Genomic DNA, 24,741 nt, shown 5'->3' on the forward strand with positions numbered 1-24,741 from the left:
TTGAGGGCATATCATCAGGAAAACAAATTTCCTGGTTTTGGAAATGATCTTACTGCATTTTTTTGCAGTAATCGAAGAGAGGGCGGCAGGTGGTGCTACCTCTGGTATCCTGAACAAATTATTTCCCAAAGTAATAATAACAGCACGGGGCCTTGATTCATACACAGCATGTCGCTTCCACAAGTATGGTTGTCCTAGTAATACATCACAAACTTCAAGGGGAGTAATGTCACACAATACCTCATCCGTGAAGGGCTTGATGTTGTATGGAGGGAGACACTGCTGGCTCACGCGAAGATCTTGTCCTTGGTGAAGCCACCCAATGGTGTATGGTTGTGGATGTGCTGTGGTTGGTAGGCCCAACCGCTTCACGACCTCTGCCGAAATGAGGTTCTTTTGACTCTCGCTATCAACAATGAACTGTATCGGGGAGCCCTTTACCCACATCTGGTAGTGGAAGAGACGCTCCTCCTCCTCTGGATCTTCGGGTTCATTTTTCTGGATCTTTGCAGTAGCAACAGTGGCGCTGGGGTCTGCATCAATGATCTACTTCCCTTCTTCATACCCCTTATCGGGTTCTAACTCAGAGTCGAAACATGCATCTGATTCTGAAACCTTTAGCTCAGCCACCAGTGACTGCTTGGCCCGACACTCACTTGTGTTGTGAGTGGAGCTCTTATGGAACTCGCACCATTTTCCAGTGTCCTTTCTCGGCTTTGCGGTGCTGTTCTTTGCTTGCAGCTTCGGCTGGTTTTCTTGGGCTATCCCGCCTTGGCTTTGTCCTTTGTTCTGTGGTTTAGGGGCACCTTTCCCCTGCTTTGGATTCGCAGATCCAAAGTCTCGCTTCTTTTGTTTAAACTTCTGCTCGACCTTGACAGCATACCGGTATGCTGTGCCAAGTGAGGGGATGTTTAGGAATTGTATTTCTTCCTGGATGTACTTGTGCAGGCAACCACGGTATTTGAGTATCAAATGTTGCTCCGAATCCTTGATACCCAACTTTGTGCCAAGGGTATGGAAAAGATTGGTGAACTCCGGCACGTCTTGGTCCCTTCCCTGCTGCAGCGTGGTCCACTTTATGTATTCATCCTCATAGCTCCCGACAGGGTAGTACTGCTCCTTGATGGCATCTTGGAATGAATCCCAGGTGGGTGCGGCTGAAAATAGTGAGCCAGTAATTTCATCCTTCTGCTCAAAGTAGGTTTCCCACCAGTCCTTGACGTGGGGGGCTGCTTTGAGGAGAGCAAAAACAATCTTTTCCCGACTCGAAAATTCATGAACAGAAAAATAACCCTCTAGCAGATTTAACCATTTATCTACGGCATCTGCGTCTATCTTACCCTCGAATATGGGGATTTCAAAATTAACTTGTACCTTAAAGGGTGTGGCGTTTCTAGAGTAGCTGCTGGAAGCCGATGTGTTGCTTCTGGGTAGGCGCTGAAGGATTTGGGTAAAGTTGTCCATCATCGCATTCCGTTGTCGCTCGAGGGCTTCTTCGAGCAAGATTTTGATGGGATCTCCTGCCCCCTCGTCTTTCTTCTCGTCCGCCATGGGAGGCTGTCGGGATTTGCGAGGCTGATCTTGAAAAGGTTCAACCAGTTCAAGCCCTAACTCCTTATATCCCGACCTTGTTGGGGACATGCAAAGAAAAAAAGAGAAAAAGCAGACCGCTCTGATACCACTGATCCGGATTTAAACAAGAACGCAACAAATTACAGAGATAACCATATACACAAAGATGCAGCGGAAATAATACTTCATTTCATTAATGGAAAATACTGAAATATGCTTACAACCAGAAAATGGAAATAAACCAAATAGGGTGATGGTAGCTTATCTCTGAGAAGAGATGTGATGGCTACATGCCTCTGAACTGTGTTACAATGAGGCTCTAAGGCCTATTTATTGTTGAGAAATAATGGAAAACCCTTATCATTCCAAAACCTAGCCCTAGGAAATGAAACGCCAAACTGTGGGCCCCGTTTGGGTGTAAGTTGGTACATCAACTTCCCGGGGTCATAACTTTGGCATATGATCTCCATTTGACGCGTACAATAGCTCATTAGAAAGATCTATCCGAGCACTATCATTGTTGGAACGGGCAACATCGGTCCATTCCATGGACCCATGTTGCCCTCGGATTCCCCAAAAAACGTCGTTTAGGGCCTCAAAACGGCTCCGGAAGTTCAGGATCCGAAAAAATGCTAAAAATAGTAAGTTGTGCTACAATTAAGGAAACCGAAAATGTTAAGAAGGACAATGGTGGGGGTCTAGGTGGACTTGGCAGGCCACCAATATCCACCTGGATCACAATGCCTGTCATGACAGAAATATCGGGGAGAAATGTTTGTGAAATATTGCCCCTGTTTCCTTCTGAGTCCAAAAGTTGGATAGTCATATATGGTGAGGAAACGATTTCATGTGTGTCAGGTGACAGGATTTGAAGAGGCATCATGTCCGAATTAGATATCAAAACATGATGGTGTGAATCCTCCCAAGGTCGCTCTTATAACCTTGTGATATCCATAATATCTTCATCCATTGGTAGGACTTGATTGAGTGGATCGAAAGAAAGAGTGGTTATGGGAGGGGCAGTGGTACCATTGGCTGAAACCAAAGTGACCGGAGATTCAGATGAAAATTTAATCGCTTGGTAGGTCGAATCAACTAGTGACAACAACATTTTCTCTCCGTATGTGTCAATGTCTGAAGGAGCCAGTAGGATCCATGGATCGGTCTTTTCATGAGGAATATATGAAAGCATATTGACCATCTGTGAAACCTGTGGTGGCTGAAGAGGGAAACAACCCATGAGGGAAGAAGCCTTTAGTAGACCAGTACCTAAACTAATGTAACTGTCAGTTCCACCTCCTACTAGGGGTACAAAGCCACTTGGTAATGGTGAATAATCAGGGGTGCAGAAAGACAACTGATCTACTGTAATAATCTTTCCATCCAATGGAAATTGGATGATGCAAAAGACAGTAGATACGACAGCCATCATGGCATATGTCCAACTACGACCCAGCAACAGATTATAGTTGAGGTTCTTGTCCATGACTTCTATGTCCATCGTTACGGTTTCCTAGCTAAAGTGATAGGAAAACTGGCTAGGTATCCTTTTGGGATAAAGGTGTGGTCGTCGAAAGCTTTAAGGGAGTTTGACAGCAGGGATAGGGTTGGGGAACCTAGGGTGAGCCAACATGAAGTCGACATGACGCAGGTTGAAGCACCTTCGTTAATGACAGTTCTGTGCATACCTTTACCTTTCGAAGTGATATGCACCTGGAACACAAGCTGGTGAGAAAGGGGAGGTTTACACTTGTCCATGTCGAAAATAGAAAGCATGGAATCCATAGCGCCAATACCTCCAATAGCCGAAAGCAAAGATTTCTGTTGGCTGGGGCATGTTTGTAATACTCTGAGCGCCGACATAATCGACGACGCTTGCACCAAATCCTCTACGATATTGTAGTGTTAGACGACACGTGAAAATGTATTGTGTGTTGTACATCAAAGTGCCCCTTCGGGGGTCGAATTACAAAGTCCTCAACTGGCCTTTCAATATGAAAATTGTTGGGCAGCGATGGGTTTTGACCTGAGGATGGTTCTGCTGCCGAAGTGATAGGAGCTCCATAAGATTTGGCTCTTGTGGTGATATCTACCGTTCCAAATGTGTAAATGATAGAAGATCCTTCACCAACTGAAGGATATTGCGAACCATCATTGCCCCCTGGCATGTGTTGTTGTTGGTTTGCAATAAGGTTTTGCTACTACTGAGTGGGAAAAGGATTCCTAAGGACAGCACGGGTCTTACCAGTATCCCTTTTGGCAAGGTAATCTGTGCATTCCTGAAGCCACGAACAATGTCAGGTTTCATGGTCTTCAACACAGAGTTTGTAAGGAAATCTGGCAAGTGTATATTTTTCATAAAAAGTAGGTGCATTAGCCTTCTGTTTTTGGTTGGGCTGCTTGGGTGATTACTCTTCAGAAGGAGTGATCTTTTTCTTATTCTTATTTTTCTTACCACTGGGATTTTTTGTAGACTACATAGAGTTTATCGCAGTGGTAGGAAGAGCAGTCATTTTGGTGGTAGCAGAAGCATTGGGGTTGCTAGGGGCATTGGGGATTATGTCGTAAAGAGTGCCAAACTATGAATATATCAAATCTAAGTGCTGGGAATGATGTATGAATTGGTATTTTGTGACCGCACCACCTAGAGCAACATCTCTAGTGATTTGCGGAAGTAATGACTTGCAGAACTAGTCCGTTAAGAGAAAGTCTAGGAGGGGAGCTTTGACTAACCTTCGCCTACATCTCCATTCATGTATATGATCAGAGATGTGGGTGGTGGTATCCTGATGAAATGAAGTGAGGAGCTTTGTCCCAGTCTCAAAGCGAATGGGTAGATGGAAGTGCCTTAGTAATTCCATCGCTAAAGTGTCGAAGGTATTTACTGATGCATGTGGTAACTCAATATACCACTTTGCAACATTTCCAGTGAGGGTGCGGGTAAAAAGATGTAACTGGACACTATCATCCACCATGGAGTTAGAAACACACCAAAGATGGTAGGTGGTGACATGGGTGCCTGGATCCTTCCCTTGTTTTCCATTGAACATAGGAATGTTCATCGGTATTTTATGCAGGATCGACGACCATTGTAAGTTGTGGTAGATGGGGTCATTTGTCAACTTGTATATGTTGGGAATATCCAATGTTTCCAAAAAAGGCAAATTGTTGGGTGCCCCCAACTCGGACCATGGTGATGACGAATGACATGAGGAGCTTTGTGCTCCTCCCATCATTTGGTTCCCCATGGTGTACATGGGCTACGTGGTGTAGCAGTTTCTTTGCGGTACGATGTTGTAGAGTAGATTTCCATGAGTATTTTGATACTGGGGTATGAATTTGCCCCCAGTATAATCGATGCCCCCTTGACTCATCTGGGTTTGTGAGTAGGGTGCCCCCATGGCTTGGGTGTGAATCCCTTGTCGATTTCCAACCGACACAGAACTAACCATATGGCTTTGATTGACAAAGGGAACACTCATTTCAATTAGTGACTGTCCATGCATGCGTGAGAATGGCGGGGGAACCGTGACATTCCCCGCCGGCATGTGCATATTGGGAATTTCCCTAGAAATCTGAATCTGGGGGTTAGAACTATACATTGGCGGCTCAGCTTATTGTTGGTAAACTAGAACCACACCCATAGTGCTACATTGAGTGTTATATGGAGCACTATATGTGGCACTAGTCGATGGTATGCTTTGTGGCACCATAGGAGTGGAACTTGGCATATGCTGGGTTCCACTTATATAGGGTGTTATGTGAGTTGCAGTACCTGGGACAAACGGGATAGCGGGATTCCGCATTACCGGTGTTGTGATGACCATCGACTAGGGAAGTGGTAGAGGACAAACGGTGTCTCTATAATTCCACAACCCTTGAGGCATCGACTAAATAGATGGGAAAGTTCCACCTACTGAAGAAGGAAGTATAGGTACCACGCGAGAAATAATAGGATCCGACTGATTTGTAAGTGGAGTGTTAAAGTGAGGAAGAAATCCTTCTGTGAAGAAATCCTCTAGCAAACTAGAATGATTGGTCATCCACATAGATCCCGTGTGTGATTTAGGAGACTGATTCCTCGAAGATGAGGAATCTGAGTCAGTGGAACTCGGTGGATCCTCCATAATAAGTGGAGGAAGTCATAACAATCGTCTGGATTGAAGATGAGGGCCAGATGTAGCCACAGTAACTGTTAAGTTTTATCAGATAAATATTAATGTGATATTCCTTAAAGTCTCAAAAATAATAGCACTCAGGTACCTAAAAAGAAAAAATACACTAAATATGTCAATCAGCAAATAGAGGGAAATTACCTCATCTGATAAGCAATGATTACTAGAGATGAAACCCAGTCTCTCAATGAATAACAGAGAAGGATGGATAGATGTACGGTTATGGTTACTTTTGAGCTTCACCCGAACCTCAGATTGAGGGGCCAAGTACTCTCGTGAAGACGAGCACCCTCCCAAAAACTGAACACAAAGTAGATCTGTCCATTTGAGGTACCAAGACAGCCCATCCAGTCACCTTAGGTAAGTACCTAGAAGGTTTTTCCATTAGAGATACCTCAAATCATAGACATTACCATGGGGGACATAGTCATAGACAACACGTTGTGTGGGCAGGATACCTGAGTCCCCGACTTAGTTCTGAAATCCCCGAAGGGACCCCAAATACACAGAATGCCCAAAGGAGTTGTAAGAGAAGGTGGGCTACCTTTAATTATAATCTGATGTTGTCTTGTATTTTTCTCCGTTGTTAATGGAGTGGTCCTGGTAGTATGAGGGCAGAAGGATTTTTCACTCGTTAAAAGACACTAGTTTTGATTTTCAACCTTTGGCAGTTCACTCACATGCTTATCCCAAGGTCCTAATCTAGCTAATGTTGGTTTTCTAAAAAAAGAGTAACTAATTGATTTTAATGTAAATTTTAGTGTACTTGATTATGTCTTTGGTAGGGGTGTTGACGTATGAATATGATGAGACTCTCGACTCAATAAACCATGCAGAACAATGCTCTAAAAAAAAAATAAAAAAAATCAATTCCTTATACAAACAAGTCTTATTCTACACATGTATCTTTTCACATATTCATGGATTCATCAGTCCATCTAAAGCCATTCAACACTTGCATAACTAAAAGATTATTCTCTCAATATTCCCTAACAACTACTGAAAACCAAAATGAAGTAGCCTACAACCATTTCGACAAAAGGAACAATACAGCTTATCAGTCTTTATATCAAAAAAAATGTCTTTTAAGAGAGAAAAACTAAAACATTTTCTTAAAAATAAATTTTCAAGACACCAAATTTGTTAACATGATATTGTTGTAGATCTTAATTTAGCCCCTGAGATAAGTTCCCCCCCTTTTGGTCCATAGAATCTTCTGGAAAACATGGAAATGGGTAACTAGCGCTCTGTTTCTTTGTAAACAAAGAGTTAGTTTGGCCACTAATGCTCCCTATGCACAGTCAGAGAGATTTATAAATCTCTGTGTAGACTAGCAACCTGCGTTAGTGAGAGAAATAACTCAAACAAAGGGTATTTAGGATCAGTTTCTGAGGAGAATGCAACTTTGCAGGATGCAACAAGATAGATGGTGGATCAGAAAAGGATTTGAAGAAGTGGGAAGCTCATAGAAGAAAGAGAAGGACTGAGAGGAGTCTAGGTTGACTGGGAACTATATGTATAGTCCCCAGTGGAGTCGCCAATTCTGCTATGGGGTAAAATGCATGGGATGAAAGCTACCCTCAAAGCCCTTCCCGAGACCTTCAATAGACTATAAGATTATCTACAAAAGCCACCAGTTACACACATGCTCATCTATCAAACATAAATTGACAGGGTATGGAAAGAGGATTACCTTCGGTTCCTTCTAGATTCGCTTGGGGATCTCTGTGCAGCAAGAAGAACTCCTTCTAAGCAAGCTCGAAGACAATTCTTGCACAAAGGACAAAGTAAACCAATCACAACATATTCTTCTTAAAACTAATGTAAGAATCCAAAACAAACATGTATTAATGTATAACTTAACTACTCAACTTGAAAAGCATCAGAATGAACAAATAAATGAACAATATCATCGACACTTTGGAGTATGGAACACAACTGCAGTTCTATATTTAGAATGGAAGAGTGATTACAACAATCCGTTGTATCAGCCTTCCTTACCCCTTCTTCCTCTCTCTAAGTCCCTATTTCAGCTAACTTCTTCAAGAATATGACAGTTCACAACATCTTTATGGGCTATCCTTACAAATGCTCTAACCCTTTTGCAATGGCCCTCTCGTTGCTTATGTAGCAATCGAATTAGGGCTGCCAAGCTCCATCTAAAGTTCATTAGGATAAAAACCATGAACCTACCCTATTTACAAGCTTTTTCCCATTTTCCTTCATTCTCAGAATAGAATTTCTCTAAATATCTTGATTTTTGGAGTTTCCTTACTTTTCTTGCACAAATTTAGGGATTTAATATCTAGATATTTATGAGCAGATTCATTGGCATGACCTTTTGAACATCACTTAAGTTCACTAACGCTCCCCCTGGTCTAACAACATGAGTTAGCAGGGTGACTAATGCTCCTTTATGCTTGGTAACAAGCTTTATAAAGTAGGTTGTCAGTGTATAGAGAGCGTTAGTGTGGATTTTGGGCCTGCAATTGTGGTCATTGCTTCAGTCATCTTGTCTTTCACCTCTGAGTTGATTAGGAGGTCAATTTGTCCTATAACATGATGATTGATGGTTTTATATTTATATTCAACTTTGAAGATGATTGTCCATGTATAGATTCATCCCTTCAGATAGTTAAAAAAAAATAAAATTGAGAATGAAATTCCACTCACTTGGTAGCCTGATTGGGTTGGGAAGCTACAAAATGTACTGGAATGCTACAAAATCATTGCGGAAGAAGATGAAGACCCTCACAATGTTGACATAAAATAATATAAAGGCTACCCCTAAGAGAATGGACCTATGTTAGAAATTCTTGATATAGCAAAGCCATTGAAGACAAAGAAGGTGAATATAGGATTAGAAGAGGAGTCAAAGTTTGCAACTATAGGAGATTATTGGGATGCAGAAATAGTCAACAAAGTGACAAATCTTATGCATAAATACCAAGAGTTATTCCCCACTAATTTCTTAGATGTGAAATGCATGGTAGGAGATTTAGGAGTTATGAAGGTTCCTCTAAAGCATGATGTAAATCTAGTTAAGAAAAGGCCTTATAGAATGAATCCAAAGTACAAAGAAAAAGTGAATAAAGAACTTGACAAAATGATAGCAGCTGGAATCATTGAACCTATGGAAGAATGAGAGTGGGTAAGTCCTATGGTGGTACCAGAAAAGAAAACACATGGAGAAATTAGGATTTGTGTTGATTTAAGGAAGTTAAATGATGCATGTGTACATGACCCATTTCGTACTCCTTTCACTGATGAAGTATTGGAAAATTTAGGAGGTTAGGAGGCCTATTCATTTATAGATGGATTTTTCAAGATACCATAAGATTAGAATTGCCCCAGAAGATTGACATAATACCATGTTCGCTATAGAATGGGGTTCATATCATTATACATTAATGCCTTTTGGGTTGAAGAATGCCCCTATCATATTTTCAAGAGTGGTGGTTGCAGATTTCAAAGAATATATTCACAAATTTTTAGAAGTATAATTGAATGATTGGACAATATTTTGGTTATTGAAGAAACATGTTTCGATCTTAAGACTAATTCGCAATACATGAAGGCAGTATCATATTTGTCTTAATATCAAAAAGTGCATATTTTTTGTACCTTTTGGTATATTACTAGGACATATTGTTTGCAAGTAATGATTGATGGTGGATCCTGCGAATATTTCTATTATTCTGAATTTATCTCCACTAAAGAGAGTAATACAACTTGCTAGCTTGTTGGGGCCTAACCCAGGTTCAAAGGTGATTTAGCCAAACAAATCCCGGTACTACTGGCCCTTTCAGCAATAGTCCGCAGAGCGCGGACTGAGGTCTCACCCGAAGTAGCATGGGAGGGTACTAGAACCAGGTTTCCACACCCTGGAGATGTCTTATGTTTTAAAGTGGTCCGCAGTTCACCCTTGCACGCATGTTGCTACGTGCACTTACCCGTACCTCGCAGCCTGAGATGCTACCTTCACGCAACCCTACTTGGGGGCCAAAATTTTTTATACCCAAGGCCTTACTAGTAACCCAATATTGGTTAATTAACTTAGCTTATCCTTATGCTTTCAGTTTGTTGGAATTATGATACAGGTGTTGTCCTTGATGGCAACTCACTTGGATGATAGTTCATAGTGCAACAGGTCAACTGCAAAGGATTATAGATCAAACTCCAAAGAATGAAGAAAGAGAGGTATACGCTGGTTCACTTTGTCCAGGAAGCATATACACATTGGTTAATTGAGAAAAAGTAGCGTATAACGTATACACGCACTTTCACAAGAGGAAAAGCATGTACATGTTGAAAAACCAAGTTTTTGGTCCAAGGTATTTTGATCCAAGGTATTTGGTCTAAGGTATTTGGTCCAAGGTATTGACCCTAGGTCCTTGGTCCAAGGTATTGGTCCTAAGTGGTTTTGGTCCAAGGTATTGAGAAAGGCCTAAGAGTATATAAGGAGGAGAAGATCATTAGGCCAAGCATGCAAGCAATAAGATTCTAAAGAATACTTCTATCTGAAGTATATTTTATGTTGCAGGGTTATGTTTGGGACTGTATCTAAAATATTTGTGTGCACCTTGAGTTCAATATTGGATCAGGAATCATGAGACTTGAAACAACTTATTCTTGAATGATCTAATATTGGTTGAGACTAGATGTGATGTTTTGTGCCTACTCTGTTCATTATCTATCATGATCTAGGTTTGTCTGATATCTGGAATTGTAGAAAAGTTCTGAGTCAATATTTGCAGATTTGTAGGCAGGTTCATCTCAACCAAAGATCGTGTACATGCAAGTTCGATTCTTTCAAGTAGCATATACAAAAGAAAAGATTGTTTTCAGATCTGACTAATCTATCTGATCAAATTCTGTTGTTTTACTTTTGTCTGCCAATGAAGTCTTCTTAGATCTGAATGTAAAACTGAATGCATAAGGAGGATGGCATTTTATTGATTGATTGTATAAGTGAGAAGAAGTGTTCTCTTTCTCTAGCTATGTAAAGCTTTGTAGATATTAAGTATATTGATGTTTGATACAGACTTGATTCAAAAGTTTATGTTTGCAATATTTTTGAAGGTATACATAGGTTTAATTCACAGAAGTAGCATATACACACCGGTCGCATTCAGCTAAGTAGCGTATTCAATCTAATGCATGATCTTTGAGGTTACAACTGGCTTTGAATGATGTAGGGTTCTAGGTTTAGCACAGTCTTCTCGTGTCAATGATCTGATTTTTTAGATCAACTGAATGTTGGTTGATGTAGTTCAAGTTTAAAAGCTTTGATGGGTCCAATTTGAAAATTTGATGAAACGTGGCCTTTTGATTGTGGTGTTGTGGTCTAGGTGTATCCAGTCTGAAAATTCATGAAACATGGTCCCTGGTGGAAGAGTAGAGTTTTTTGTAGGCTGGCACCTACGTACTAGTAAACATGTTGCCTAGTACAAGGGCTAGGGGGTTGTAGCTCCCTTCCAGTAGAAATTGGAGAATGAGAGAAGGTTGTAACCTTCTGCAGGTAGAAGCTTGCGTACTGGTATGAGTCTACACCAGTACAAGATTTTAAACAGATTTTCCTATTATTAAAAGAAGACAGAGATGACAACAGTAGGTGGTTTTTACCGACATTGGGTTTCCACTTTAAATATTGGTGTTTATGTGTTTTACTTATGTGTGTGTTGATGCTTCGAAAATCACTGCAACAACATTGGGGGATAACCACCCGGTCCGGACCTTAAAAGCAGCTCCTTTTCCGTTTGGTGTGGTGGCTCCGACTGTTCATCTAGGTCCAGTTACCTTCTCCCTATTGCTATTGGTTTATAATGTATCTTTAACTACCAATAGACAGGGACATCAGATCACTTCTCCTTGCTGATCAGGCAAGAGAATGACCCTTAAGCTGATTTGGGCTCAGCCAAGCCACAACTAAAGTTTTGCCTCTTTGAGGAGAGGACTTAACAGAGTGTATAATTTACTCTAAATGCAAGCTTATTCTATGATGCAAGCAAAAGAAACTAATCTAAAGTCCTATCTTAATTAGGCAGATATAGATCTAACCCAACTAAGAGCAAGATAATTAAAATATTGGGATTTAAATATGTCCTGTTTATAATGAATATCAAGTTAATGAAGTAGTTCAATTAACTGATATTATGGTTACCAAAACACATTCTATTGAGACCTTAAAACTGAAATAATAAATCAACAACATTCAGGAAGTAGTTCTCAAAATGATATTGATTATTAAATCAATAAATCCAATAATTGAATAATGATATGTGGAAATAGTTCACAACACATTATCATTCAATAAATCAGTTTCATAAGATAGATTTCAGAGTAAGTAGTTACTTCAAAATGAGAAATTAATCCATAAAAACAGAGATACATAATAACAAGATTGAGACAAATTACCCATATTGACAATAGTGCACAAACATGAATAAAATGACACATTCATATCACCATAAAATTAAAACTGATATTTGAAACAGTAGTATTAGAAATACCAATTTATTGCATCCATTTCTCTGTTCTTGGTCTCCAACAACCCTTTACATTGCTTGAACTTCTGCCTTCAAAACTAGAGCCACAATAGTGCAAGCTTTGTTCCTCATGCATAATTCAATATACAAAGGGAAAATCCTCAATAATCCCCAGATCTGAGATTTTTCACTCCTCCCTCCTACAACTCTAAATTCCAATTACAATAGTGCTTTTAGAAGCTCTAAAATTGCAGAGGAGAGCAGCCCCCTTTTACATTCTGCAATCTGTTATTTATAGTCTTTGTAAAAGAATGTTTAGAGAGGAGAGTTTGTTCAAGAGAATTCTGCTAAATCCAATTTTACTTGCTCCTAATTCTAATCTTCAATTGCTGGAGCCTTCTCATTGATTGAGATTCTTTTTCCATATTTCTTCCATTGTTTTCCTGCAAAAGAAATCAAAATGCAATCATAATATTATTTCTGGCAATTAAATCAAACCCAATCAAATTCTGTTTAAATAAATAATTAAAAACAAAATATAAGCTACGTATTGATGCTTGGAATGATTTGATTGGCAAAGGATATCATTGGCCAATGGATCTGCAATTAGAAGAGTCTTTGGATAAATGAAATTGAAAACAATAACTCAGAAAATTGATTTTGTTTCCAAAATTCGGAGCTTGATCTTCTGCCTGATTTTTGACCCAATAAATGACCAAATCTGTCAATGAAATCTCTTCAGAAATATTCTCCTTGATTTTCTCTTTCCAATGAGCCGTCCTGGGCTTCATTTGGCCAAGCAGAACTGAATTTATGAGCTTCCAAAGTTGATGGGTCAAATCTGATGTAAATCTGGAAATTCTGTTGCTGGGCTAAAAAGACTGAGAATTTGAATTAAAAATTAAATCCTAAATTAGTCCCTAATTAATTCTAATTTAATTGCTAATCATTAACTAAACTAATTATCAGTAAACTATTTATAAACGAATTTAATCTAATTACTAATTAATATTAATCTAACTAATATTTTAAATTTAAATTAATCAAATTAATTAACTGTTATAAATTAATTAATATGATTAGTTTAAAATTTATTAATTAAATAATACATATTAATTTAAACAATATAATATATATTACATATTATATTAAATAATATAATATTACATATTACATATTAACTAATTAATATATATTAACTAACCTACACCACTACTTTCCACTCATACGTAAGAGTGATAAAACTTTTAAAACAAAGCTTTTTTTAAAACTAAACTAAGGTAATGACCCCTATGTCCTTTGACTTTTGCAATTGGGATATCGGATCGGGGCAACGAGGGATATCGGCCCTTTTAAACTTTGGCACATGAAAAGTCCCGATGCGATAGATGCGATATCGGCATCGGGTATCGGGGGTATGAGTTCATCGGGGTTCTTAAAAACATGTTATTTGAAAGCTTCCGATGCGATTAAAAATTCCGATACGAATTCTTTTTTATTTATTATATATATATGTTTTTATTTGTTTGTTTTAAATTTTAATTTAATTAAATTAATTATATAATATATTAATTAATTTAATTAATTTAAAATTTAATTTTAAACTTAAATTTTCATTTTTTTATTTTGTTTTTTAAGAACATAAGTTTTTAAACTATAGCTAAAAATAAAACTACAACCACTTAGAAAATAAATGAAAAATAATAAAAATAAACTACAGCCACTTGAATGTTTTGTTTTTCGAGATTAAGATTTGATTACAAAATTGGAGTGAATTTCTTAATTCCCGATGCTTAATTATTTGGCTGCATAATGAAAAATGTTAGTAAAACCTTCTACGAGTTAATATTTAAACTGAATGCCTTATTAAACTAATTTATTTACAAAATGCAATATTGTACATTTTATACATTTTTAACCCAGGCTAGCTAAATAATCAGATTTTCAAATGAGTGCCATTTTCAAACCAGTTGACCAAATGAGGCGAAACAAGCGTCAATGTGAAGCTTATAAAAAATCGATTCTAACAAAGCAATCAAAACAAGAATCCAAAGAAAACTAAAAATTAACGAAAGCGTAGGGCAATCAATTAAAATAAAAATCAAAAAGGTGCTTAGCCAAAATTTTTATAGACAGGGTCCCCATTATTCGAAGCGGATGCATCAATAATGGGGGGTGTTGTGTTTTTACCACAACAATTGGCGACACACGGGAGAAGAACCAGTTATCTCTTTTTTTGACATGAATAAGATTTTCCAAAAATTAAAGTAAAATAATTTAAAGAAGAGAGAATTATGCTTGAAATGCTTGACATAGGTTCATTAGTCTGAATAAAAACCAGAATCATCTAACTGTAATTTTTCTTAAAATCCCTCATAAATTAAAATATTTTGAAACTCTATATCAGTCCTTAATTAGTTGTAGAGATAAAGCAGGGGTCACTTTACAGCTTAGCTTTTAGAATATACTCATTTGTCACAAGTAGAGCCACTGCTGCCAGCAAACGTCTATAGTCTCGGCAGGGTTACTTTTTCAATCATCAATGATTCAGAATCCCATCTTTAGAAGAATTATTGACCTAGAGATAAATCCATTTATATATGTATTACTTTTTATTTTTTTATTTTATTTTATTTTTTTTATTAAATTTTAAAAGCCATTGTCCTAGTATGGTAGCCAGATAGTTGACAATGCCATTCACTGGTTAAAATTGGACTGAACAAGCTGGCTCGTGATGAGACCCCTCGTCTTATAATTGTTTGCAATCATAAGCCATTACCCTGGTTTGTTTAGCAGTGGTGGTAATGTCAGCCTATTTTTTCCCTATGATCATGGTAAGCAGGCTCACGATGAGACCTCTTATCTTCTAAGTTTAAATATATTTCAGGATTATCCTCTAGAAAAATAAGACTCTTTGGGACAGGGAGAATCATTGACTCCTTAAGAGTTAAGAATGACAATTTCAGAGTTAAAGGTGCTTTGCTGTAAAGTGTCTTTACTTGGTTATAAATAACTTTTCTTGACTGATAATAGAACTCTGAAAGATCCTAATGAAATTTTGAAATCTCAAAATGATTACAATTTGATGAAAAAGAAATTTTTCAGATTTTATGATACTTTGCCAACTTCTCTTGATTGGTAATCTCTTCCTTAAGTATGTCTACCTCTATAACAAGAAAATCAAACTTCATTAAGAGATTTAAGAAGAGCTAATAGGTGACTATTAACAATTTTTCTCCATGTATGCTGACCATTGTTAGGTAACCAATAGGTCTTTCATATAAATCACAGCAAAGTCACCAAAATCAAAACTGAAAACCAAAAGAAAAGAATTCTTATGCTAAAGTGAGAAAAGAAATCAGCAATCAAAAATAAAAATAAGAACAAAGAAATCTCTAAGAATGAAAAGGAAAATCTATGTTTCGCAAGATAAACTCAAACAAGAATGTTTGTACCAATGCCTCAACAATATGAAGAAAAAGAAAATAAGCATGTAATCATTCCTTCTTATGTTGAGAGTTAGAAAAACATACCTTGCAGAGTTGTGAATGCTTTAGGCTTTTAGATAACAGTGATCGAAAAATTCAGCCACAATGAATAATTTCTGTTTGATAAGAGTCTTCTTATTCCCAAGCATCATCTTAATCATTTTCTAATAAAATGAATGCTTAAAGAAATAAACTAAAGGTTCAGAAACTTCCTGGTGTGGCTGTTTCAATGAGGATTATCGCTGCTTCTTGAAATAAAGCCAGGAGAAGAGTATGGACTTCGAAAATAGGATCTGGCGGAGTATTGGAAACTTCAAATGGAGAGCTGCAAAACAGAGTTTTATATCAGCATAATTTAAAAACAAAAATGAAACTAGAATGATGAAATGGAAATTAATGAAAATGGGTACATGAATCTTACCATTGGATCATTGCTTTTGATCTTACCTGAAAGGTATCAATTTCTCCAAACTTGCTGACTTCTTATTTTAATTGATATTAAAAACATGAAGAAGCCAAACTAACCAAAATCATATAACCCCAAAATCATTGTTTATTTTATTTAAACTAAAGCAAGCAGTAAAAAAATGGAATGCCTAGTGTTCAAGGGAGTTGAAATTAAAGTAAATGCATCAAAAATGAGAATGAGAATTTGCAGCAATGACTGTTTCTCAAAATATCACAAGTTTCATATAAATTCCATGATTTTATAAATAGTTCAGAATCAAGACCAAATCTACGATAATAAAATTTAAATATGAAGATAGAGGTCTTGAATTCCATTTTTAATTATGGAATTATATATTTAAAACTAAAATGTATGAGAAATTGAAATGATTTGGATATGCTGCAAATTGGTCATTAACTGCTTTCTTACCATAGTGGTTACCCAAGCTCGCTTTTAAAATAGCACATTGCCGTATCGGATGATTCACATAACATGTTTCTTCACCATGCTTCAAATTTAATCTGCAGAATTTCACCTTTATTGCTATGCCATATATCGATTAAATTTTAATGGCTGATAGGCATGCATTGGAAGCTATTGCATCGGAGATTGCAATGGCAAATTGCCGATAAGAACATGTGCAATGAAATGAAGCGATCACATCATTAAAGAAACATTATATCGGGGATCAGAAAATATTTACATTGTGCTTCCCGTATCGCAAAACGCACATCGTAGATCCAAAGAAGTGACGTGAGCATAATAAATGTGATGAAATGATTGCACTATCGGTGATGCGATTGATGTCGTAGCTTAATCGGCAATCGGGAAACTTTGGGTACCCGATGTAACACGATATATTTTTTGCGATGCCGATATGCGATGAAGAGCGGACCTGATAACTTTTTATGATGGGATTTTAATAACATATCGGATCCGAGATATCGGCCATAAATAAAACTGCAAGGAAGCGATTGCGATATCGGCGATGCGATGGATGACGTAAATCGGCGATCGGCAATCTTAAGCACCCGATGTAACACAATATGATTGTTGCGATGCCGATATGCGATGAATGACGTGGCTAATCGGCGATCGCAATCGGCAATGTTATGCGCACGATTAACAATTCTCAATATGCCGATATGTGATGAAGAGTGGACCCGATAATTTTATGTTGAAAATTTGATAACATATTGGATCCAAAACATCAGCCTCCTTTAAAGTTATACTCCTACCATTATTGCGATTGAACAGACACGATATTTTTTTATGAATTTGCTTTGAATTTCATATCGGGTCTGGAATTATGTGTTTATCGCAATATCAGTAAACTCGATTATCGAAGATCGGCGATTCATGTTCATGGAAGTATACTTCACTTGGAAAGCTCCGATATGCGAAATGCAATATGGCATATGAGTAAGATAAAACATCGGAGGTCTTTGATGAGCGAAGAAATGCTAAGAGCTACTTCCGATGAAATCTTATGATGCGAATGGTCTTATGGTATTCCTTGAAATTTCAATTGGGTTTTCTAAGTGAATAAAAGCAAAGCTACAAAAAAATGCTTAAACTCTAATGAATCAGAATTAAATTTCCCTGAACCTGTTTGCAAATTTGAAATGAGTTCGCTGCTTACTTCAAGTCTTGAAAAGAAATAAAAACCTGCAAATAAAACAGAACATAAATCAAAAATAAACTAAGGAAAAGAGAAACAAATAAGAGATGAGAACGAGCTTGCAAATGCATACCTGGAAGGAAATTGTCTGCAAATTTTACCTTATGAATCTTCAAATTCTTCCTTTGGTTTATCAAATTTTCCCTTCGTTTCAAATCATCTCATTATTTATTCTAAATCTAAGTGTGCAATCAGCCTAAACAAAATCTGTTTATTCATGTTCAGGAAATATAAAATTTACCAGAAATAAATATGAAACTATGCTTCCCTTTCGAAGTGAAGTAACAATTTATTACCTCTGCTTATTCCGAATTAATCTTGAGAAAAATCTGTATTGTTATAGTGACTTTTTAATAATGCCTTTAGTAAATAGACATGATGCATTTTACAGCATCAGATAATAAACCAAAGATTAGAATGAAATTAAGTCACTTAATTGTAGAAAAATATCAAAACAGATTTAAATGTGTGCACTTGGCAAAATGGGCATCCTTAAGACCAACTTTTGCCAAATTCCGAGGAATATAATATGAACTTCATATGATTGTTGTGACAGGTTAGATTGACTGATAATGATTGAATTAGAATTAGGCTTATCATAGTCAATCATACATCTCATAGGATAATGGGATCATGAAGCTTTTATATACTCAAATCCTTACCATATAAATTTCAAAAGAAAATCTTAGAAGGAAATCCCGAAATGAAGAAAAGTGGCTTTGAGGCAATCGATACCAAGCGCAATTTTAATTGACTTTGATCAAGACATTATTCAAAATAGGCAGAGTAGAGAAATCACTATAAGAAATTTCAAAAAGGAAAGCAAGAATTAAAATTTTCTGATAAGGAAAATGTTTCCACTCAACATGTATGAGAAGGTTGATTGCTTTGTTTTATTTTTTAATCTACAGAACTATTGCAAATAAATTAACTACATAAAACAAGCTAACTAAATTAATTCTACTCCTATTCTAACCATATACACGAAAATGACTAGGTATAGTCATATTTCCAGTGTAACCATTCTCTTATTTTTATTCCCGCGTTTATGTACAGTTCAAACGTTAGCAATAAGAATAAAAATCTAACTAAACTAAGGAAAATAAATCTGAAATAAGAATGTACAGTTATTGTTAGCAACTTAATTAAAATCTCTTTCTCATGAAATTTCCTTTCCAATTCGATACCAATTGGATCGCAAAAATCTGGATGGATTTCCATTAAGGATGGGGAAATGTTCAAGGAAAGAGATAACAGGCCGAATTGTGGATATGAGTTTTGAAATTCAAAGGCCTGGAAAGAATTGTTAGTATTATGTACAAATGTTAAATCATTGACAATTTTCCTTGAAGGAAAAACTTCCAAATAATCTTCAAATGAGTCAATGAAAAATGAATGGAAGTTTGTCAAATGACATGGAAAATTATTAATTAAATTGAATAGCTGGCCAGATTGCAAAAATACACTCTCTTGTTGATATTGCCTTTGAAAAAATAGAAGCTTCTGATGAAACATTAGCATTGATTTAAATTGGAATATTAATATCTTTTGATGCTCATGATTATAATATGAAACTTCGATTTCCCAATCGGACAATGCATCAATTGAGTGTTTGATAATAAGATGTTCAATATGCCAGCGAAGAGTGTGAAAAATCTGTAAAATAAAATCAGAAAATAAATCTAAGTTTAAACAAAATAACTGTGAAAGAAAAACTAAAATGAAATCACTATTTGTACAACTAATGTTACAACACATTTGGGATCGTTTTGAAATGATTTCATTTTCACAAGGAATGGCCAAAATTATGGAATTTGGGTAATTTCGAATTCCAACTTGTGAAATGGAAAAAGAATTAAGATTATGAATAGGAATGGGAGTTTGATCCTCATATGAATCATAAATTGGAATGATTTCTTGAATGGTGAAATCATGAAGATAATTTGCTGCTCTAAAATGAGGATTAGTTGAGATAATTCCTAAATTGAAGCGTTCTTCATCCTCAGATGTTATTTGAATTTTATTAAGAGGATTCTCTTGAGAAAAATTGAAATCAACATCCTCAATATCAGAGTAATCATCATAAATGACCTCACAAGACTCTCTAGAATTCTCTTCAATCTCATCCAATATATCCAAACAAGGAGGATCAAGCATTTCGTGTTCATCAGTGGCAAAAGAATGATCAATTATTGTTTCTTTATCTTGACAAAAACTTAATGGTAATTCATTTAGATCAGCCTCTTTAATTTCTAGAATATCATTATCATCAAGAGGAAAAATATTACCATTATTGAAAATATCAAGATAAAGGGAAAAATGTGAACCTGAAACAATGCATTTAAAACTGTCTCTATTTGAGAGCTCTTGTGCATTATGCTCATTGTAAACTTCAGATTGCAGATCATTCCTTTGCGTGCATATGCTTTCTTGAAGAACGCTGCTTTGCTGCTCTGATTTCGGCATTTGCTCATCATGGAGAAATTCAGAAATTTGTACAGCAGTTTGCATTTTGATTGCTGCTTGTACTTGCTGATTTGCGATTTGATTTTCCGAATTTACTTCAAAGTGGCTTTCAGATTTCAAGGCGGCTTTTTCCCCAAAATTGTTGTTGTTTTCTTCTTGCATTTGATTAGAAATCTCTTCTAATCTTTGTGAAACCACTTCATCACAATTTATTTGCACATCCAAATTGGGATTCTCATTTGTATTGGAAGGGGATGGAACAAAGCTTGAATCGATTTCATATGGATTGGGAATGGTTGGAAGAGAACAAATATTTTTAAACCAATCTAATGATTCTTCTTCTGTAGGTTTATCTTCGTCCTTAAATCTTAAACAATTCAAGTGAAATCGAATATGAAAATCATTAATAGACTCATTTTTAAACCTTCGTAGATATTCAATTTCTTCACATACCTGTTCATAATCGTAGCCGTCAAATTTACAAATGAAAATTGTAACAAATTGATCCCAGCTATGGATTGAGGCAACTGGAAGAGTTTTGCACCAGTTTCTGGCTTTTGCCGCAAATGTGAGAGTAAAAATTCTGCATAAAATGCCTTCATCAATTCCTTGAAAATCGTAATTTGACACATTTTGAATAAATTGAAAGACATGGTTAAAAGCAGAAGAATTTCTCTTACCATTAAACTTTTCCTGAGACAAGAGTCTTACCACTTCGGGTGGAGTATTGGAGGATGCACGTCCATGGATACAACTCCAAATTGGAAGTTTGAGAGGAGCCATAAACAAAATGTTAAAATTGAAAAGACCCCAACAGACAAAAATTCCAGGCCCTCCTTCTAGCGCCAAAAATGTTGATGCCTCGAAAATCGCTGCAACAACATTGGGGGATAACCACCCGGTCCGGACCTTAAAAGCAGCTCCTTTTCCGTTTGGTGTGGTGGCTCCGACTGTTCATCTAGGTCCAGTTACCTTCTCCCTATTGCTATTGGTTTATAATGTATCTTTAACTACCAATAGACAGGGACATCAGATCACTTCTCCTTGCTGATCAGGCAAGAGAATGACCCTTAAGCTGATTTGGGCTCAGCCAAGCCACAACTAAAGTTTTGCCTCTTTGAGGAGAGGACTTAACAGAGTGTATAATTTACTCTAAATGCAAGCTTATTCTATGATGCAAGCAAAAGAAACTAATCTAAAGTCCTATCTTAATTAGGCAGATATAGATCTAACCCAACTAAGAGCAAGATAATTAAAATATTGGGATTTAAATATGTCTTGTTTATAATGAATATCAAGTTAATGAAGTAGTTCAATTAACTGATATTATGGTTACCAAAACACATTCTATTGAGACCTTAAAACTGAAATAATAAATCAACAACATTCAGGAAGTAGTTCTCAAAATGATATTGATTATTAAATCAATAAATCCAATAATTGAATAATGATATGTGGAAATAGTTCACAACACATTATCATTCAATAAATCAGTTTCATAAGACAGATTTCAGAGTAAGTAGTTACTCCAAAATGAGAAATTAATCCATAAAAACAGAGATACATAATAACAAGATTGAGACAAATTACCCATATTGACAATAGTGCACAAACATGAATAAAATGACACATTCATATCACCATAAAATTAAAACTGATATTTGAAACAGTAGTATTAGAAATACCAATTTATTGCATCCATTTCTCTGTTCTTGGTCTCCAACAGCCCTTTACATTGCTTGAACTTCTGCCTTCAAAACTAGAGCCACAATAGTGCAAGCTTTGTTCCTCATGCATAATTCAATATACAAAGGGAAAATCCTCAATAATCCCTAGATCTGAGATTTTTCACTCCTCCCTCCTACAACTCTAAATTCCAATTACAATAGTGCTTTTAGAAGCTCTAAAATTGCAGAGGAGAGCAGCCCCCTTTTACATTCTGCAATCTGTTATTTATAGTCTTTGTAAAAGAATGTTTAGAGAGGAGAGTTTGTTCAAGAGAATTCTGCTAAATCCAATTTTACTTGCTCCTAATTCTGATCTTCAATTGCTGGAGCCTTCTCATTGATTGAGATTCTTTTTCCATATTTCTTCCATTGTTTTCTTGCAAAAGAAATCAAAATAAATCAAAATGCAATCAAAATATTATTTCTGGCAATTAAATCAAACCCAATCAAATTCTGTTTAAATAAATAATTAAAAACAAAATATAAGCTACGTATTGATGCTTGGAATGATTTGATTGGCAAAGGATATCATTGGCCAATGGATCTGCAATTAGAAGAGTCTTTGGATAAATGAAATTGAAAACAATAACTCAGAAAATTGATTTTGTTTCCAAAATTCGGAGCTTGATCTTCTGCCTGATTTTTGACCCAATAAATGACCAAATCTGTCAATGAAATCTCTTCAGAAATATTCTCCTTGATTTTCTCTTTCCAATGAGCCGTCCTGGGCTTCATTTGGCCAAGCAGAACTGAATTTATGAGCTTCCAAAGTTGATGGGTCAAATCTGATGTAAATCTGGAAATTCTGTTGCTGGGCTAAAAAGACTGAGAATTTGAATTAAAAATTAAATCCTAAATTAGTCCCTAATTAATTCTAATTTAATTGCTAATCATTAACTAAACTAATTATCAGTAAACTATTTATAAACGAATTTAATCTAATTACTAATTAATATTAATCTAACTAATATTTTAAATTTAAATTAATCAAATTAATTAACTGTTATAAATTAATTAATATGATTAGTTTAAAATTTATTAATTAAATAATACATATTAATTTAAACAATATAATATATATTACATATTATATTAAATAATATAATATTACATATTACATATTAACTAATTAATATATATTAACTAACCTACACCACTACTTTCCACTCATACGTAAGAGTGATAAAACTTTTAAAACAAAGCTTTTTTTAAAAACTAAACTAAGGTAATGACCCCTATGTCCTTTGACTTTTGCAATTGGGATATCGGATCGGGGCAACGAGGGATATCGGCCCTTTTAAACTTTGGCACATGAAAAGTCCCGATGCGATAGATGCGATATCGGCATCGGGTATCGGGGGTATGAGTTCATCGGGGTTCTTAAAAACATGTTATTTGAAAGCTTCCGATGCGATTAAAAATTCCGATACGAATTCTTTTTTATTTATTATATATATATATTTTTTATTTGTTTGTTTTAAATTTTAATTTAATTAAATTAATTATATAATATATTAATTAATTTAATTAATTTAAAATTTAATTTTAAACTTAAATTTTCATTTTTTTATTTTGTTTTTTAAGAACATAAGTTTTTAAACTATAGCTAAAAATAAAACTACAGCCACTTAGAAAATAAATGAAAAATAATAAAAATAAACTACAGCCACTTGAATGTTTTGTTTTTCGAGATTAAGATTTGATTACAAAATTGGAGTGAATTTCTTAATTCCCGATGCTTAATTATTTGGCTGCATAATGAAAAATGTTAGTAAAACCTTCTACGAGTTAATATTTAAACTGAATGCCTTATTAAACTAATTTATTTACAAAATGCAATATTGTACATTTTATACATTTTTAACCCAGGCTAGCTAAATAATCAGATTTTCAAATGAGTGCCATTTTCAAACCAGTTGACCAAATGAGGCGAAACAAGCGTCAATGTGAAGCTTATAAAAAATCGATTCTAACAAAGCAATCAAAACAAGAATCCAAAGAAAACTAAAAATTAACGAAAGCGTAGGGCAATCAATTAAAATAAAAATCAAAAAGGTGCTTAGCCAAAAAATTTATAGACAGGGTCCCCATTATTCGAAGCGGATGCATCAATAATGGGGGGTGTTGTGTTTTTACCACAACAGTGTGATGCTTTATTCTACTTTTACTGCATTGTCTAATAAATATTTGTTATATTGGTTTAAGCTCAACACATAATAAATTGTCAAAATCACAAGTTCTCTACATATACGTTGGTTTCTTTAAGCACAGTCACGTGTACATGCAAGTTCACTTCACTGAAGTAGCGTATATAAATCTGTTTGGGAAATAAAATTACTGATCTAATAATACTAATTCACCCCCCTCTCACTATTATTTCCAACATTTGGTATTAGAGTAGGTCCTTTAGAAGAAGCCTAATCGCTTGAAAGGAGATCTAGCAACATGAATAATCAAGAAAGCATGGGAACCATCAAATTGCCAATCTTCGATGGGAGAAACTTTTTTTATTGGAAAATAAGAACCACAGCCTATCTAAAATCTCTTGGAATAGATATCTAAGAAATTGTGGAAGGAGGATATACATTTCTAGTAGCAATTTCTACAGATGCAGTAGGTTAAAACCAATATGAAACCATTGCCAAATCTGTCAATAATTTATTGGGAAGTCTGTCAAAATCAGAGTTTGTCAAAGT

This window comes from Pinus tabuliformis, chromosome 9 (assembly GCF_031772625.1).
Source record: "Pinus tabuliformis cultivar Carrire ecotype Pingquan chromosome 9, CPIR1, whole genome shotgun sequence".
Taxonomy (NCBI): Eukaryota; Viridiplantae; Streptophyta; class Pinopsida; order Pinales; family Pinaceae; genus Pinus; species Pinus tabuliformis.